Genomic DNA, 20,022 nt, shown 5'->3' on the forward strand with positions numbered 1-20,022 from the left:
AAAAATAAATCACATTCTTATCACATTAATAAAACAATAGATGAGAACTATATGGTCCTTTCAATAGATGCAGAAAAAGCATTTGATGAAGTTGAATATCCATTCATAACAAAAACCCTCCATACATACGTCAACATAATAAATAATAATAAAGGCCATATATGAAAAACCCGCAGCTAGTATCATGCTCAATGGGGAAAAACTGAGAGAACAAATTAACGGTTACCAGAGGAAGGGATGAGCTAAATAGGTGATGAGTATTAAGGTGCCCACTTGTGATGGGCACCCAGTGTTGTATGTGAGTGTTGAATCACTAAATTCTACTCCTGAATCTGTTACACTATCTGTTAACTAACTGGATTTAAATAAAAACTTGGGGGAAAAGCATCACATTTTCTATTACATAATTATAAGCGAAACAAAATGTGAAAGCATTATGGAAATAGTAAATGTTGAATTGTAAAAACTATTAAATGATATCCTTAGCTGGCTTCTATGAGCATACTTTTTATCACGTTTATGTACTTATTTTTTGTACTTATTTTTTATTTTAATTTTTTTTTAAGATTTTATTTATTCATGAGAGACACAGAGAGAAAGAGAGGCAGAGACACAGGCAGAGGGAGAGGCAGGCCCCTCAGAGCCCGATGTGGGACTCGATCCCAGGCCTCCAGGGTCACGCCCTGGGTGGAAGGCCGCGCTAAACCACTGAGCCACCCCGGCTGCCTTGTACTTTTTTTTAAACATAAATACATAATTCCTGACCAAGACTATTTAATGATGATCTCTTTAAATTCTTGTTGCTCTGCATTGACTAGAAGCTATATAAGTAGTTGGTAGCAAATTGCAAGAAAACTTGTTTCTTTTTTTCTGATTAATGGAAATTCCTTTTATGCTGTTAAGTCTTGAAACTTCAGTCTCTTTAAATTTTGCCTCAATGGTGGTAGCATTTAACTGCTTGCTCTTCCTTTTTTTTCATTGACCAATGTAATGTTGAAATTTCTTCCCATATGTGAATGGGTTTCAAATCCAAATGAAGTTTTAAAAAATTGTTGATATCCTTCAAGATTACAGTACTAGTCTTAATTAGGACTCAAATTGCAATATTGACTGTCACTGGTGAATCATCCTAACTGAATTTTTATGAAGCTGAACTATTGCTTTAAATTTATAAACTTTGTAACACTCATTAATATGTTGTAGCATGGTTCATGGAAATTTTTGATTGAGTTCATCCATGTGTTTGAAACTGTCACTTAAATGAGCCATTTTTTTGAAGCCAATTACCAGCCTTCAACAAATCTGTAAAGTGAGAATCACTCACAATGTCAATGCTTATTTTTAACCCATAAACTTTAAAATGAAAGCTTTCCTTTTGAATAAACAACACACTGAGGTATGCAATAGCAGAGAGTTGTATTCCAAACTCATTTCTCAGTGTAAAAACAAAAGTAGTTGGTATTGTAGCAGCTTGGGATTGACTACATTATTCATTTTGAGAACATTATTTAATGTGGAATCTCTATCTATAGGCAAGATTTTGCATTCACGAGCTTCTCTGGGAATAAGAAATAGTGTTACTTGAATTTCAATTTTTTCCAGAATAAACTCTGGTTGTAGAGACTTTATATTTTCTTGTCATAAAATTATACACTATTTCTATAATATTTTGTTTTGAAATCTGGTACTTTTTGCAAGACAATCTATTTTTTGTCATTTCTTTTCAGGTGCTATAATGTCAGTTATTAACTAGATTACTAACTGTAGATTCATTTATCTGCAGTGAAAACTTTAGTAATTTTCTTTTTATTTTTTTAAAATAATTTTCTTGACTAGAGTTGTCTCTGTTTCCTCTCACATTGCCATCAATATACTTACTAATAATATCATATTATTAGTAATAATACACTTACTAATAATATTCTGTCTCCTTTTTTCTCCTTTTTGGTTTATTGATTTAAAATATAGTGTTGGCAGAGTTTTTTCTTTCTTTCTTTTTTTTTTTTGAAGATTTTATTTTATTTGGGAGAGAAAGAGTGGGGTTTGGAGTGGGCAGAGGGAGAAGAAGAAGCAGACTCCTCGCTGAGCAGGGAGCCCCATTCTGAGCTCAATTCCAGGACCTGGAGATCATGACCTGAGCTGAAGGCAGATGCTTAACCGACTGAGCCACCCAAGCACCCTAGTGTTGGCAGTTTTTATGTGGACTGGTAAATAAGCCGTTCTGCAATTGTGCATTGTTATTTTTCACTTGCAGACTTTTTTTTTTCTAAGTTTATTTATTTAGGGCACCTGGCTGGCTCAGTTGGGGGAGTATGTGACTCTTGATCTCCAGCTTGTGAATTCGAGCCCCACATTGGATGTGAATTACTTAAAAATAAAATATAAAAAAAAAGCTTATTTAAGTAATCTTTATGCCCAACTTGAGGCTTGGACTCATGACCTGAGATTAAGAGCTGCATGCTCTTCCAGCTGAGCCAGTCAGGTCTTCACTTGCAGACACTTTAAAAAGTTAAAATCTTTTGCCTTGTGGTAAGGTACTGGTATTGTTTACTTGGCCCATTACTTTGTGATAAACTTTTCATGCAGAGAGACATTCTGTTTGAAGAGAAGAATTATCAGGGTATGAGAATCATAGTCTGAGATCTGTATTATATTTCTTAACTAGTGATTTAAACTTTTACTTTAATAATTAAAGTTTTCAAAATTCAGTTGCACTGATGCTAGAAGAAAGCATAGCTTATGGATGCCTTGACATTGGTCTTGGCATTGAATTTGTGGATATGACTCCAAAAGCAAAGGCAATAATAGCAAATATAAAGAAGATTGGTTGGTGGTTATCAGAGGGGAAAGTGTGAAAGGAGTCAATTGTATGTTGACAGATGGTATCGAGACTATTGTGATCACTTTATAGTGTATACAGATTTTGAATTATGTTGGACAGCTAAAACTAATATAATGTTATATATTACTTTTACTTCAAAAAAAAACCCCAAAAAAACGGGCACGCCTGGGTGGCTTAGCAGTTGAGCATCTGCCTTCGGCTCAGGGCATGATACTGGGATCCGGGATCAAGTCCCACATCGGGCTCCTTGCATGGAACCTGCTTTTTCCTCTGCCTGTGTCTCTGCCTCTCTCTTTCTGTGTCTCAAGAATAAATAAAAATAAATAAAAACTTAAAAAAAAAAAGCCAATAACAAAGAACAGAAAGGAAGAAGAAGGAAAGAAAGAACAAACAAAAAAAATGACAAAATAATTTACATTCTAATAGGGACAATCTAATGTGAGATGGTGATGCAGATGAGGATAATGATAGCAATCATACATACTTAAATGCTAGAAAAATGTGAAAATAAGGGGAAATTAAATAAAAATAAATATTTTACATATCTTTGTAAAACAAAGAACTTCACTAATGATAACCCCATTGTGGCAAAAATAATTATACTACCTGAGATAATCCAAGGGGAAGGCCAGGGGAAGGTTCTACATGATGCCACTTCTACGAAGCCATGTATATACTCTCTCTATATATATACTATATATACTCTGTACTCTCTAAAAGAATTTAGGAAAAATAAGTATTGTACATGTTTGTTTGCATGTAAATATTTCCAATTATAGCATATAGTATAGAAAACCAAAGATAATATTTTTTTTGCCTTAGATATTTATTCATTCTTTTAAATATGTGTGGTTTGAGTATTTGCCATACATGAGCCACTATGTTCATATAGGAAATGGAGAGGAATAGGACATAGTGTCTGCCTTTGAGTTGCTCATAATCAAGTCGGGTACGAATCATGTAAATAAATAATAAAATACGTGATAACTGCCTTAAAATAGGTATTTGTCAATTGTTGAGCTGAACAAGAGAAAGGGGTAACCATAGGAACATGGAGCATGTGGGAGGAAAGGTTTTATAACCAAAAGAACATTTCGTGGCTTTGTAGGAAAAGTATAATTCAGTATGTGGAGGAGAAGGACATTCTAGATATGTGCAGAGCATGGACTGTGAAAGAATGTAGTGTCTTTGGGGGAATGATCGGTATTCCTATATTGCTAGGTGTGTGGAAGATGGGAGGAAGGGATAGAGTGGTGGAAGCTAGTTGATAGGAGTCAGTTGAAAGGAGCCTTGTATGCAGGGCTGGTATTAGTCAACTATACTCACCAGTACAAAGATATTGGTTATTAAAATATTGAATCACTTTCATGCAGATTGGTAAATTTTATTGAGAGAATACATTATCTAATGATGTGGTCTAGAGCAATCTGTAGGGGTGGATTATGGGTCCTTACTACCTTGCTGGTGTGGATTAATGTGGCCCTGGAAGTCAAGTAGAGGCTGGTGTGTCAGTGCTTGCCTGATACTCCAAAGTGTCCTGTTGGTGTTGGAGGCAATGAAACAGGCTGCAGTGCAGGTAGTTTTTGTGGCATCATTTTTCTGGGGATGTCCTGAAGCACAGGGGTTTTATGCCCTGTGGGAAACACTGCATTCATATGCTTGTGTGACAATGACATGCAAACAGCATGCCCAACTGCTTTATGCTGCAACAAAGTGCTGCTGGGCACCGAGAACTACTGTCATTTTAATAGAAAGATGTTGGGAAAAGCTTGTTATGATTCTAAATATCAAATCATGGCCCCCTTAAAAAGATTAAGTCAACACTTTCTGAAACTCATTAAGTGATTTGTATATTATTAAAATGACTATGTGAATAATTTGTGCTGCAATTTATTACACGATAAGCAGGATATCTATATGTCTACATGTATAGTTTACTTGAAAAAAGAAAATTCTTTCTAATGTTAATTTATATATCGATTTGTATGTTAATTTCATATGATTGTATTAGTTGTTAAATATTATAATTACCTATTTTTATATGTTATATTAAGAAATTTGAATTTATCTCATGGGTGTGTTTGAGTGTAGTGAAAGGTGTTGAAATAAAAGCTTTGGGCCTATTGTATCAATAAATTCTACTAATTTAGTGTCAGAAAGTCTAATTAGTGTGAGGATTCTCACCAGTGTATTTCAATTGCTACTGCTACTGTCTTGTATTTTGAGATCTTGTGTCTTTATCCTGGATTTGTCCTTTGAATTGCTGCAGAGTACCTCCTAAAAAAGAAAATCACATTTAAATTATTTATTCCCTAGTTTAAAGACCTTGTTAGGCTTCCTCTTGCCTTGGATACAATTTGAACTCCTTACTTTTGCATACGAGGTCTTTCACAGTTTTTCCCCAATCCTTTTTCCTTTCTTTTTTTTTTTTTTTTTTTAATTTTTTTTTAAAATTTATTTTTGATAGTCACATACAGAGAGAGAGAGAGGCAGAGACACAGGCAGAGGGAGAAGCAGGCTCCATGCACCGGGAGCCCGATGTGGGATTTGATCCCGGGTCTCCAGGATTGCGCCCTGGGCCAAAGGCAGGCGCTAAACCGCTGCGCCACCCAGAGATCCCCCCCAATCCATCTTTCAAGCTTTAACTTCCACCTTTTGTTTTCATAGATCTTTTTTTCTAGCTGTAATAGATTTTCATTATTTCTGCAACACTGAAGTAGAGAAGGGTACACTCTTCTAAGGGAGATATATATGGGATAAATAATTCAGTGAATTAATATACTATATATACTGTATATCCTGAATTATTTGAGATTGGGACCAAATCAGAGGTGCTTTCATTTAAATAGTTACATTAAAATCACCTCTTGGGGGCACCTCAAGGACACAGTTGGTTAAATGTCCAACTCTTGGTTTTGGCTCGGGTCATGATCTCAGGGTCTTGGGATGGAGCCCTGTGTAGGATCTATGCTCAGCATGGAGTCTGCTTGAGATTCTCTCTCTCTCCCTCTCCTCCTGCCCCTCCCGCTTGTGCTCATTCTCTTTCTAAACTAAATAAATAAAATTAAAAAAAAATCATGTTTTGAAGAAACTCAGTTACCATTAAGGACATAAAACCCTTACTACTTGTTTTCTTCAACTTTAATAGGAGATCTTATGGAATTGTTTTGGAACACATGCTTCCAATCTGCCACCAGATTTTGCAACAGGAATTTATATAACCATGCCATAGCTCAAACTGTCTCACAATTTACCATATGTTTCAATATTTCCAATGTTTTCAAACACTCCTCTTTCCCACTCTTTCCAGTTTACATTTCTCAGCTTTGTCCTGGCCTTTACCTCGTAGTTCTCATTCATTTCTGTGATTCATGCCTTCCAGTTTAGAGACAGTTCTGTACTGGTTCTCTTTCCTGCACCCTTTGCTAGGCTGTTAACATAATGCTTAATCCTCACTTTTTAGAACTCTTGATCTCAGTACTTGTTTTTATGACTTCGCTACTTGTCTTTTACCTCTGTTTAAAAGTTAACTAGAGTCCGAAACATGATTTAGCATCAGGCTGGCTCCTGTAACTGTATAAGATAGCAGTTCTAGTAAAAATTCCCCATTTATGAATCCTGTTTTTGTTTGGTCAGAATTGAGGGGAGTTTCTATAGTGTAAATCGTATAGTTGAGATAGCTTTGTAGAAGTTGCTGGATCTTTATGACTGCAAATATAGCCTTTTCTGCTTATTTTCCTCCTAATCTTGTGTTTCTTTAGCTGATTTCAAGGAGTCAAGGCAGTGCAGTGGGTGTAAGCAGCTGCACTTTCCTGTAAAGGAGAGGCTTTTGCGTAAATCGACTCTGGGTCATAGCCTAATTTGCTAGTTGTATGACCTTGAGCAAGTTACTTAATCTTTGGGACTCTGTTGCTTTATCTTTAAGTTGAGAACAGTAATGCCTGGTTCCTAGGGTTGTGGTAAGATGCAAATATAGTGTACCTGCAGAGGAGAGGCAATAAACATTAATAGGAAAAATAAACATTTTCCTTTTAGGTTACTTTTTCTGCTCCTCGTCTTGTGCTTATCATCCTATCTGAAGTTAGATTCATTTTTTTATATGGAGGTCAATCTTGAGGTTAGCTGAGACTAGAGTGAGAGGAAGTGAGAACATAGGTGAAATGCATCTGGGTATTTGTCCTTGAGCATTTTTTTCACTAACGGATTTTTGAGATTTTTGGTAATAGCAAATTGCCCTCTTGAGGCTAGAAATTTAAAAGTTCATCAGAACTTTTAAAGACTTTTTTTCAGGATCCCTGGGTGGCGTAGTGGTTTGGCGCCTGCCTTTGGCCCAGGGCGCGATCCTGGAGACCCGGGATCGAATTCCACGTGGGGCTCCCGGTGCATGGAGCCTGCTTCTCCCTCTGCCTATGTCTCTGCCTCTCTCCTCTCTCTCTCTCTCTGTGACTATCATAAATTTAAAAAAAAAAAAAGACTTTTTTTCATAATATGTAAAAAAGTAATAGTATTTAAAAATTGTTTTGTTTTATAAATTCTGCAAAAAATCTAAGCTCTGCTATGGACTTACCATCTAATTTGACAAGTGTCTATTTCAAGGCTATTCATTACCTTTTCCAAATTTTATCCAAATAGCAGTATTCCTAAATTTATATTAATTCTCTTTTGATCATTCTAGCTATTGAAATCACCATCTTTCAAATACTTTCACGTAAAAGGCTGATTACATTATATAAAAATAGAAAATTCAATGACTATTTTATCTGTTTTTACTTAAGATTAATAGCAATAGTAGACATTTTTTAAAAAGATAAAATTCTGTCTATATATTCTTGTCTCCCTATACAACTCTTCATTTTTACATATTCCCTTACGGTTTTTATTTCTAAGCATCATATGTTTTACATATATGAATTAAGGTGTATATATGATTTTATATTCTGTTTAGTACTTCATTATAAATGTTTTTTACTTAGTAGAATATCCTAGATATTTGTCCATGAATATATTTTCTCAACCATCTATGTTACCACCTGTCACAAGCCAGGCATGTTCAATTATATAGGTTCTCCTTCATTCTAACTTTTAATACTTGCAGAACATTTTGTTTGAATTACAATGAAAAGTTCAACATTCCACTGTTAATTTTTGCTTTATGTTTTGCCTTTATCTCTGCCCTGGCATTAAGTGAAATGTGGGACACAGCCCTATTTCCTGGATTCTAAAATTTTACTCATATCATCAAGCAGCTGAGTTCATAGCATTTCTTTGAGATTGAGGGATAATGATGATGAGGTTTACATACAGTGGATAAGTCAAAAGTGAATTAAACTTTACCACTCTTGAAAATCCTCTGAGCACTTCCCCCAGTGTGTTCCAACTTAGGGCCATATTGTTAGCCCTGCCTTCTTTTACCTTACCCTTTCTTTACTCTTCCATTTCTTCTTCACTCTCCAATTTCTGTTAAAAACACACACACACACACACAACATAGCTAACCTGATATCTATAAAAATTAACAGAAATTGGAGAATTCTTTCAGTCTGTTCCTTTGGATTCCCCTTTCCACTTTGAAGTAGCTCCTCAAGGTATTTTTATATAAATATATATCGTTTCTTCCTAAAGAAAAAAAAATCACCAGTATCATTTGGTCAAATAGTTTTTCTCCATTCTGCTGCATAAGTTTTTTCATCAATTGTTTTCAGTTGCTTTTGGTTGGTTGATAGGGAATTTCTTCAGACTGTAAGTTCACTTGGACCTGAATAATATAAAAATGTGGATGAGAGTTTTAATGCTTCTACTTAAGAGAAGGTTGAAGAACACCAGGTTGACATTATAATTAAGTTTCACCAATATTTTTCTTAGGTTTATGGGAGTAGAGTGATAACCTTGATTAACAAACCCTCTGAGGACATAGCACCTCTGCAATAACCTCAGTAAAATAGAAAAAAAACATTAGTCTTGTGAAACAGAATTCTTGTGATTCCTGTGGCCCAAAGACAATGTTCCTGATGACAATGCAGTTTCTATATCTGCCCAAGTTTGGTGATAAAGAGGGTTTGGCCACAGTAAAAGAGTGAACTTTGTGGAACCTATCTTGTATCCTTCCTGGTTTTCCCATTTAATACCATTTACTCATTTGCAAATTACTTTTCCTCATTTGCAAAATAGAGCATCTACTGCTCTCCTACTCCATAATCTTTTCTCCCCAATCTCTAGCACATTAGAAGAATAGTCAATCATGTGTGTTTTCCCAAATGGCAAATAATCAAAAAATAACCTTATACTTCCCAAATGGCTAATAATAAAGTTATAACTGTAACAGGGATTTATTTATAGGTTAAGCTAGATATTAATAAGTTATGTTTATGTGCAGACTGAGGGCAGGAATTGTGTGTGATGTATCATTCTATTACTTTTTTGAAGTTATCACAGTGCCTGGCATGTAGTAGGAGCTCAGTAATGAATTAATGGAGGAATTAAGGACACCTTATTTAAAGAGCTTCAAGGTAAAGGTATGAAGGGGTATAATGTCACAGAACTTTAGAATAGTACAGGCATATCTCAGAAATACTGCAGGTTCCATTCCAGACCCTGCAGTAAAGTGAATTGTTACAGTAATGTGAGTCAAATGAATTTTTTGGTTTCCCAGTACATATAAAAATTATGTCTATACTACACTGTAGTCTGTTAAGTGTGTGATAGCATTTTGTCTACGAAAAACAATGTACATGTCTTAATTGAAAAAATATTATTAAAAAATGCTAACCATCATCTAAGCTTTCAGTGAGTTCTAATCTTTTTGCTGATAGAGGGTCTTGCCTCTCTGTTGACGGCTTCGCACTGGTCAGAGTGGTGGTTGCTAAAGGTTGGGGTAATTGGCAGTTTCTTGAAATAAGTCAACAATGAATTCAGTTTGCCACATTGATTGTCTCTTCACGAACAACTTCTCTGTAGCATGTGATGCTGTTCCATAGCATTTTACTCATACTAGTATTTCTTTCAAAATTGAGGTCAGTTCTTTCAAACCTCTTAATGCTTTAATCAACTAAGTTTATGTAATAATCTGAATTTTTTGTTGTCACTTCAACAATCTTCACGACATCTTCACTAGGAGTAGATTCCTTCTCAAGAAACCAATTTCTTTGCTCATTCAAAAGAAGTGACTCCTCATCCATTCAAGTTTATCACGAGATTGCAGCATTTCAGTCTCATCTTCAGACTCCACTTCTAATTCTAGTTCTCTTGCTATTTCCACCACATCTGCAGTTACTTCCTCCAGTGACGTCTTTAGCCCTTCAAAGTCATCCATGACAGCTGGAATCTACTTCTTCCAAACTCCTGTTCATGTTGATATTTTGACCTCTTCCCATGAGTCACAAATGTTTGTAATGGCATCTAGAATGGCAAATCTTTTACAGAAGGTTTTTAATTTATTTTGTCTAGATCCATCAGCAGCTTGCTGTAATAATAGGTAGAGTAATGTGTCAGAATAGCTGCCTATTTATGGCAACTGTAGCCTTATATAGAATGTATTTCTTTTTTTGAAAGATTTATTTACTTATTTCAGAGAGAGAGAGCATGGGAGTGAAGTGGGGGGGATATTGTGGTAGCGGGTATGAAAATGATGTTAATCTTGTACATTTGTATTAGAGCTCTCGGGTGATCAGGTACATTGTCAGTGAACTGTAATATTTGAAAAGAATCTTTTTTTGTTGAGCAGTGGGACTCAAATATGGGCTTAAAATGTGTAGTAAATCCTATTGTCAACAGATGTGCTGTCATCCAGTTTTTCTTGTTCCATTTTTTATCATGGACAGAATAGATTTAGCATAATTCTTGAGGGCCTTAGGATTTTTTGAGTGGTAAATGAACTTTGGCTTCAACTTAAAGTCAGTTGTGTTAGTCCCTAACAAAGTGTTAGCTTGCCATTTGAAGCTTTGAAGCCAAGCATTGACTCTCTGGCTATGAAAGTCCTACATGGCATCTTCTTTAAATATAAGGCTGTTTCATCCACAAAATATGTTGTGTAGTGTAGCCACCTTCATTAATTATTTAGCTAGATCTTCTCAGTAACTTGTAGCTTCTATATCAGTACTTGCTGCTTTACCTTGCATTTTTTTGTTATGGAGCAGTTTCTTTACTTAAACTTCATGACCCAACCTCTTAATTATAATGCTAGCTTCAGACTTTTCCTCTGCAGTTCCCTCACCATTCTGCCTTCAAAGAATTGAAGAGAGTGAGGGCCTTGCTCTGGGTTAGGTAGGCTTTGGCTTATGGGAATGTTAGTTTCATCTTCTGTCAAGGCCACTAAAATTTTTTCCATATCAACAATAAAGCTGTTTCACTTTCTTACCATTTTTGTGTTCGCTGGAGTAACAATTTCCTTCAGGAATGTTTTATTTGCATTCACAATTTGGCTAACTTGGCACAAGAGGCCTACTTTGTGGCCAATCTCAGATATTTTGACATGTCTTCCTTTCCCTAAGCCTAATCATTTCTAGCTTTTAATTTAAAGTGAGAGATGTGTAACTTTCCTTTCACTTGAAACAGTAGAGGCCATTGTAGGCTTATTAATTAGACTAATAAGTTTGAAATATTGTGAGACCAAAATGTGACACAGAGACATGAAGTGAACAAATGCTATTGGAAAATGGCACCAATAGAATTGATTGATGCAGGTTGTCACAAACCTTAAATTTGTAAAAAATACATTATCTGTGAGGGGCAATAAAGTGAAGCATAATAAAAAAAAAAGGTACTCCTGGGGGTGCCTGGGTGTCTCAATCAGTTTAGTATCTGCCTTCGGCTCAGATCATGATCTCAGGGTTCTGGGATCGAGTCTTGTGTTGGGCTCCTTACGCATTGGGGAGTCTGCTTCTCCCTCTCCCTCTCCCTCTGCCCCTCTGCCCCTCTCCATTGCGCTCTCTCTTAAATAAATAAATAAAATCTTAAAAAAGAGGTATGCCTGAAAATCTGAATGAACATTATTATTAAAAAGACATATAGCTGGGTAACAGGTACATGAAGACATGCTCTTCATCATTAATCATCGGGGAAATGCAAATCAAGACCACAATGAGATATGACCTCACACTTGTCAGAGTGGCTAAAATCAAAGAGAAATAAGTGTTGGTGAGGATGTGAAGAAAAAAGACACTTTGTATACTGTTGGTGTACAACAAAAAGTACAAAATAAGTGTACTTTTTTTTTAGTAGTATAGTTGACACACAATGTTACATTAATTTCAATTAATGATTTGACAATTTTATACATTATGCTATATTCACCACAAGTAGAGTTACCGTCTGTCCCACTAAATCGCTTTTAGGATATCATTGACTATATTCCTTATGCTCTGCTTTTTTTTTATTTTTATTTTTATTTATTTATGATAGTCACACACAGAGAGAGAGAGAGAGAGGCAGAGACACAGGCAGAGGGAGAAGCAGGCTCCATGCACCGGGAGCCCGATGTGGGATTCGATCCCGGGTCTCCAGGATTGTGCCCTGGGCCAAAGGCAGGCGCTAAACTGCTGCACCACCCAGGGATCCCTATGCTCTGCTTTTTACTCCCATGACTTTTACTCTTCCATAACTGGAAGCCTGTATCTTCCTTTCCCTTTCACCCATTTTGCCTAGTCTTCCAGTTGCTATCCTCTGGCAACCTTCAGTTTATTTATAGTGTTGATTCTGCTTTTTGTTTGTTTTTTATTTTTTAGATTCCACTTATGAATGGAATCATATAGTATTTGCCTTTCTCAGTCTGACTTATTTAACTTAACATAATATCCTCTAGGCCCATCCATGCTGTCCCAAATGGCTAATCTCATCCTTTTTTATGGCTGTGTAATATTCCATTGTATATATATACACCACATTTTCTTCATTCATTTGTCTACTGATGGATACTTAGGTTGCTTCTGTGTCTTCACTATTGTAAATGAAATTGTAATAAACATAGGGGTGCATGTATCTTTTCAAGTTAGTGTTTTCATTTGGGTAAATATCCAGTAGTGGACTTACTAGGTCATATGATATTTCTATTTTTATTTTATTTTTTTGAGGAACCTCCATACTGTTTTCCATAGTAGCTATAACAATTTACATTCCTACCAACAGTGCATGAAGGTTTCTATATATTCTTGCCAATACTTCTTGTTATGATAAGTATAATCTTTATCCCCTTTACCTATATATCTGTTCAGCCACTTCAGGTAACCATCAGTTTGTTCTCTAAGAGCCTGTTTTTCCTTTGTTCCTTTGTTTAGTTTTTTAAATTCCATATATGAGTGAATTCATATGGTATATTTTTTTCTCTAACTTATTTCCCATTACGTTATATGCTCTGGGTCCATCCATGTTGTTGCAGATGGGTAAATTTCATTCTTTATATGGCTGAATAATATTCCTTTTTTTTAAAAGATAACTTAAAATTTTTTTTAAAAGATTTTATTTATTTATTTGAGAAAGAGAGATAGCCAGAGAGAGCGAGAGAGAGAGAGCATAGTCAGGAGGAGGAGCAGGCTCTGCACTGAGCAGGGAGCCTGATGGGGGCTTTGATCCCAGAACCCTGGGATCATGACTTAAGCTGAAGGTAGACACTTAACCTGTTGAGCCACCCAGGTGCCTCAGTATTCCATTGTGTATATATATACCACAACTTCTTTATCGGTTCATCTATTGATGGATGCTTGGGTTGCTTCCATATCTTGACTATTGTAAATAATGCTGCAGTAAGCATAGCGGTGCATATATCTTTTCAAATTAGTGTTTTTTTTTTCCTTTTGGCAAATAGTAATGGAATCATTTGATCATATAGTATTTCCATTTTTGAAGAACCTCCATACTGTTTTCCACAGTAGCTGCACCAGTTTGCATTCCCAACAGTGCACAAGTGTTTCTTTTTTCCACATCTTTGCCAACATTTGTTTCTTGTGTTGTTGCTTTTAGCCATTCTGACAAGTGTAACATGATATCTCATGTGGTTTTTATTTGAATTTCCCTGATGATGAATGATGTTGAGTATCTTTTCACATGTTTGTTGGCCATCTGTAAGTCTTCTTTGGAGAAATCTCTGTTCATATCCTCTGCCCATTTTTTAATTGGATTATTTGTTTTTTGGTGTTGAGTTGTACAAGTTCTTTATGTATTTTGGATACCAGTCCCTTACTGGATACGCCATTTGCAAATATCTTTTCCCATTCAGTAGTTGTCTTTTAGTTTTGTGGATTGTTTCCTTTGCGGTGCAGGACTTTTTATTTTGATGTAATACTAAAAGTTTATTTTTGCTTTTGTTTCCCTTGGCTTCAGAGACATATCTAGAAAAATGTTGCTATGGCTGATGTTAGAGAAATTACTGCCTGTACTCTCTTCCAGGATTTTTGTGGTCTCAGGTTTCACATTTAGGTCTTTAGTCCATTTTGAATTTATTTTTGTGTATGGTGTTAAGAATGTGGTCCAGTTTCATTCTTTTGCATGTAGTGTCCAGTTTTCCTATCACCATTTGTTGAGAGACTGCCTTTTCCCCATTGCATATTCTTGCCTCCTTTGTGGGAGAATTGACCATTATCATTCTGAGCTCTCTATTCGGTTCTGTTGATCTGTGGGTCGTCTGTTTTGTGCCAGTACCATTACTGCTTTGAGTACTATAGCTTTCTAGTATATCTTGAAATCAGGGATTGTGATACTCCAGTTTTGTTCTTCTTTCTCAATATTGCTTTGACTATTCAGGATATTTTATGGTCCCATAAAATTTTGTATTATATATTCTAGTTCTGTGAAAAATGCTGTTGGTATTTTGATAGGGATTGTATTAAATGTTTAGATTGCTTTGGGTGGTATGGACATCTTAACAATATTCTTATAATCCATAAGCATGGGATATCTTTCCATTTGTGTTGTCTTCAATTTCTTTCATCAATGTTTTATAGTTTTCAGAGTACAGGTCTTTTACCTCCATGGTTAAGTTTCTTCCTAGATATTTTATTAGTTTTGGTGTAATTGTAAATGGGATTGTTTTCCTAATTCCTCTTTCTACGACTTCATTATTAGAGTATAGAAGTGCAGTGGGTTTCTGTATATTTATTTGGTATCTTGGGACTTTATTCATTTATCAGTTCCAGTTGTTTTTTGGTGAAGTCTTTAGGGTTTTCTGTATATAATGTCATCAGCAAATAGTGAATATTTTATTTCTTCCTTAGTAGTTTGGATGCCTTTTCCTTCTGTTGTCTGATTGTTGTTGTGGCTAGGGCTTCCAGTACTATGCTGAATAAAAGTGCAGAGAGTCGACATCTGTGTCTTAATCCTGACATTAGGGGAAAAGCTCTCAGTTTTTCACCATTGAGTATGATGTTAGCTGTGGGTTTTTAAAATATGGCCTGTATTATGTTGAGGTATGTTTTCTCTAAAGCTGCTTTGTTGAGGGTTTTTATTATGAATAGATGTTGTACTTTGTTGAATGCTTCTTCTGCATCTATTGAAATGATCATATGGTTTTTATCAAACTTCGTTTTGTTGATGTAATTTATCATGTTTGATTTGCAAATAAGGAATGACTCTCGCTTCCAGGAATAAATCCCACTTGACTGTGGTGAATGATTTTTTTTAATGTTGAGCATTTTGTTGAGGATTTTTGTATCTACGTTCAGAGATATTGACCCGTAGTTCTCCCTCTTTTTTTTTTTTTTTTTTGGTAGTGTTTTTATCTGGTTTTCATATCAGGGTAATAATGCTGGTCTCATGAATTTGGAAACTTTCCATACACTCCTATTTTTTGGAATACTTTGAAAAGAGTACTTTTAACTCTTCTTTAAATGTTTGGTAGACTTCACCTGTGAAGTCATGTGGCCCTGGACCTTCATGTGTTGGGAGTTTTTAAATTACTGATGTGATTTCATTGCTGGTAATTGGTCTGTTCAAATTATCTTTCTTCCTGATTCAGTTTTGGGAGGTTATATATTTCTAGGAATTTATCCATTTCTTTTTTTATTTTTTTTATTTTTTTATTTTTTTTTATATTCATTTCTTCTAGGTTGTCAAATTTGTTGGCATATAGTTTTTCATAATATTCTCTCATAATCCTTTGCATTTCTGTTGTGTCAGCTATTCTCCCTCTTTAATTTCTGATTTTATTTGAGTCCCCTTTTCTCTCTCTCTCTCTTTTTGATGCATTTGGCTAGGGATTTATCAATTTTGTTGATCTCAAAGAACCAGCTCCTGGTTTTATTGATCTGTTCTGTTAATTGTTGTTGTTGTTTCACTTATTTCTGCTTTAGTATTTATTTTCTTCATTCTGCTGGTTTTAGGTTTTGTTTGTTCTTTTTTCAAACTCCTTTAGGTGTAAAGTTAGTTGTTTATTTGAGATTTTTTTTTTTTTTTTTTTTTTTTTGGTTCTTGAGGTAGAGCTACATTACTATAAACTTTCCTCTTAGAACAGTTTTTGCTGCATCCCAAAGACTTTGGACCATTATGTTTCATTTTCATTTGTCTCCATGTATTTTTAAATTTCCTGTTTGATTCTTAGTTGACCTATTCATTGTTTAGTGGCATGTTACTTAACCTCCATGTATTTGTGGTCTTTCCACATTTTGCCTTGTAGTTAATTTTTTTTAAAGATTTTATTTATTTATTCATGAGAGACACAGAGAGAAAGAAAGAGGCAGAGACACAGGCAGAGGGAGAAGCAGGCTCCAGCAGGGAGCCCGACGTGGGACTTGATCCTGGGACTCCAGGATGACGCCCTGGGCTGAAGGTGGCGCTAAATCACTGAGCCACCTGGGCTGCCCTCTTGTAGTTAATTTTTAGTTTTCATAAAATTGTGGTTGGAAATGATGCATGACAACTTCACTCTTTTTGAATTTGTTGAGACTTGCATTCTGGCCTGACATGTAATCTGTTCTGGAGAAGGTTTCATGTGCACTTGAAAAGAATGTGCATTCTGCTGTTTTAGGATGGAATGTTCTGAATATATCTGTTAGGTCCATCTGGTCCAATGTGTCATTCAAAGCCACTGTTTTCTTGTTGATTTTCTGTTTGGATTATCTGTCCATTGATGTAAGTGGAGTGTTAAAGTCCACTACTATTGCTGTATTACTATCAATTATTTACTTTATGTTTGTTATTAGCTGCTTTGTGTATTTGGGGGCTGGGTGCTAAATATTAACAATTGTTATATCTTCTTGTTGGATTGTCCCCTTTATGATTATATAGTACCCTTCTTTGTTTCTTGTTATAGTCTTTGTTTTAAAGTTTAGTTTGTCCAATGTATGTATTGCTGCTCTGCTTTATTTTGAAATCCATTTGCATGATAAATGTTTCTCCATCCCCTTACTTTCAATCTGCAGGTCTGTAGGTCTGAAATGAGTCTCTTATAGGTAGCATATATATGAGTCTTGCTTTTTTATCCATTTCATCACTCTATCTTTTGATTGGAGCACTTATTCCATTTACATTCCAACATTCCAAGTAATTATTGATATGTATATACTTTACCATTTTGTTACTTGTTTTATAGTTGTTTTTATAGTTCTCTTCTGTTCCTTCTCTTTTGCTCTCTTCTCTCATGGTTTGCTGGCTTTCTTTAGTGATGTATTTGGATTCCTTTCTCTTTATTTTTTGCTTATTTGTTAATCAGTTTTTGATTTGTGATAACCATTTAGGTTTACATTTAACATGCATATAATAGTTTATATAAATTTGATGGTAGCTTAAGTTCGAACCCATTCTAAAAGCACTAAATTTTTACTCCTCTCCCTCTTGTTTTAGGTATATAATGTGATATTTTCCATGCTTCTATTTTGTGAAACTTTTATTGATTTTTATAGATATGCTTAGCTTTATTATTTTTGTGCTACCTACTTTTCTTACTCTTGCGTATGGTCTTTCTTCTCTACTCAGAGTCCCCTTTAACATTTCTTGTAGGGCTGGTATAGTGGTCATGAATCCCTTTAACTTTTGTTGGTCTGGGAAACTCTCTATCTTTCCTATTCTGTTAGATAGATAGAGAATTCTTGGTTGATTTTTTTCTTTTTCCTCTCAGCACTTTAAACATATCATGCCACTTCTGGCCTGCAAAGTTTCTGCTGAAAAATAAGCTGATAGCCTTACTGAGTTTCCCTTTTTTGTAGCTATTTTCTTTGCTTTCGCCACGTTTAAAATTCAGTTTATCACTACTTTTGCCACTTTAGTTACTATGTGTCTTGGTGTGGATCATCTTGGACTGATTTTGTTGGGGGCTTTCTGTGCCTTCTGGATGCCTTCAGGATCTGGATTCCTGTTTCCTTCCCTAGATGTTTTCAGTTACTATTTCTTCAGATATATTTTCTGTCCCCTTTTCTCTCTCTTCCCCCTCGGGGATCTGCAATGCAAATGTTATTATGCTTAATGCCCTTAATCTGATTCATTTTTTATTGCTCTTTATCTTTGCCCTGTTCAGCTTGATTGCTTTCCATTATTTTGTCCTCCAAGTCACAGATCCATTCTTCTACTTCCTCTACCATTTATTCCCTCTACTGTATTTTTAATTTCAATTATTGAGTTCTTCATCTCTGATTGGTTATTTTTTATGTTTTCTATCTCTTTGTTGATGGTATCATGAAGTCCTCCTCTCTGAAGTCTAGTGAGTATTTTTATGACCATTATTTAAAATTCAGTGTGGCCTCTTCTCTACTATTAGCTGTGGAGAGTCATTTTACCAGTCTTCAGGTTGTTTTCTGGGTTATTTACAGTCATGTGGATGTTATCTGGTCTATCTTTGGAATGAAGTGAGGCTAAAATCTTCCTGTTCTGCCAACTTCCCTGGAATCCCTGTATTAGAAATACTTTAAAATCTGACCTTGTAGGTAAATCCGAATTAGTCATTTTGGTGTAGCCAAAAATCAAGATATGCTCTGTATGTGGTTGTATGAGAGAGAGAAAGATGGGGAAAGTGCCTGAGAAATGGTTTACTCTTCATTATAGAGGTGAAAGAATGGATATCTTGAATCTCTAGTATTTTAAGTTAATGTATTCCTTGCCAAACTGTGCATGTTCCACCCTCAATTTTAGATTGAGTATCAACTCACTGTCCACCTGTTATTTGCTGAAGGAAGATGTGATTGACTTTGATTCCAGCCACTTTTCTGGAAGAAGAGGGAGGGCATGAGACAAGAAAGTATGTGTGGAACATAGGTTCTGTAGGAGGATCTTGCCCAAGGACTGAAAGGGACTTTGTGCATGTATACATACTTTTGTGTATGTGTGCGTGTTTGTGTATATATGATCAGGTAGGAATGAGTCATTCTGTGACCATTAGTTATTTTCCTTATGTCTGTGTTGAATAAGGAAATTAGATAAGTTGAGGATGGATTAGTAGGTAGGAGCTAGAGTAGAGAGGGACTTACATGACACAGCAGAGAATTTGGTTTTATTATAAATATAATGACAATTTAAAAGAGATAGATTGAGCGGTATGATGTGGGGTAAGTGATGGTGGGGTTTTTGAAGTGCAGCAGGGGAGGTTACCCTTGGAGCCCAGGAGCCTGTACTTCTAATGATGTAGAAAGGCTGTAGTCTTGTGGAGGATGCTGGACTCACCTCGGAGGATGCTGGAGCCTGTAGTCACTCTTGTTGCTGGTGCTTGTGCTGCTGCTGCTACTACTCCTGGATCCAGAGCCCATGATTAATCTTGCTGAGCTCCCTAGAATATTTGTTTCTACCCCTGCAGGAACTAGAAAGAGAAAGAAAAAAAATAAAACGGTTTCTCTTCCCCTGCCATCTAATTTTCCAGTATGTCCCAGTAGCAGAACTTAATTAGAAACCAGCCATCAAGAGAGTGGCTTACTGTACATCATGAGAAATGTAGTCTGTATAGGGTTCTAGCCCCCTGAAATCAAAGGAGAGCATGGAAGGGCAGGAATGGAACTGAAAGCCAAAAAAGACAAGCACAGAGAGAAGTTATAAAATACTCATTCTTGAATCATAATAGAGAAAAGGAACATTTTGCAATTTTTCTGAGTAATGCAAGATGCTTTTTTTCATTTTCTTCTAGTTGTAAGAAAGGTTAGAAAGACTGATTGAAAACCTTTGAAAGTTAGATTTATCATTAGGGTATATTAATTTTAAGCAACAAAATGGTCCCTGGTTCACTTAAGAGAAAACACATTTATTATAAGGATATTGGATAGTGCTCAGAAATATGAACT

The 20,022-nt window shown here is 35.5% G+C and overlaps 1 protein-coding gene and 1 long non-coding RNA gene across 41 annotated transcripts in view; one reads left to right on the forward strand and one right to left on the reverse strand.

Moving 5' to 3' along the window:
* The window catches only part of RIMS2 (regulating synaptic membrane exocytosis 2), a 581,405-nt gene that overhangs the window by 14,897 nt on the left and 546,486 nt on the right, over positions 1-20,022 (forward strand). The gene's annotated exons all lie outside the window — the stretch shown is intronic.
* LOC140603675 (uncharacterized) overlaps positions 3,712-20,022 on the reverse strand; it is a 32,985-nt gene continuing 16,674 nt past the window's right edge. The window contains exons 3-5 of one of the 3 annotated variants that reach the window (XR_012006624.1): positions 19,415-19,547; positions 8,339-8,597; positions 3,712-5,119 (exon numbers count right to left, since the gene is read on the reverse strand). This is a non-coding gene — a long non-coding RNA (uncharacterized lncRNA). The remainder of the gene's footprint in view (positions 5,120-8,338; positions 8,598-19,414; positions 19,548-20,022) is intronic. The other 2 variants (XR_012006625.1, XR_012006623.1) reach the window with 2 other exon arrangements.

The sequence above is a fragment of the Canis lupus genome, chromosome 14 (assembly GCF_048164855.1).
Source record: "Canis lupus baileyi chromosome 14, mCanLup2.hap1, whole genome shotgun sequence".
Classification (NCBI taxonomy): domain Eukaryota; kingdom Metazoa; phylum Chordata; class Mammalia; order Carnivora; family Canidae; genus Canis; species Canis lupus.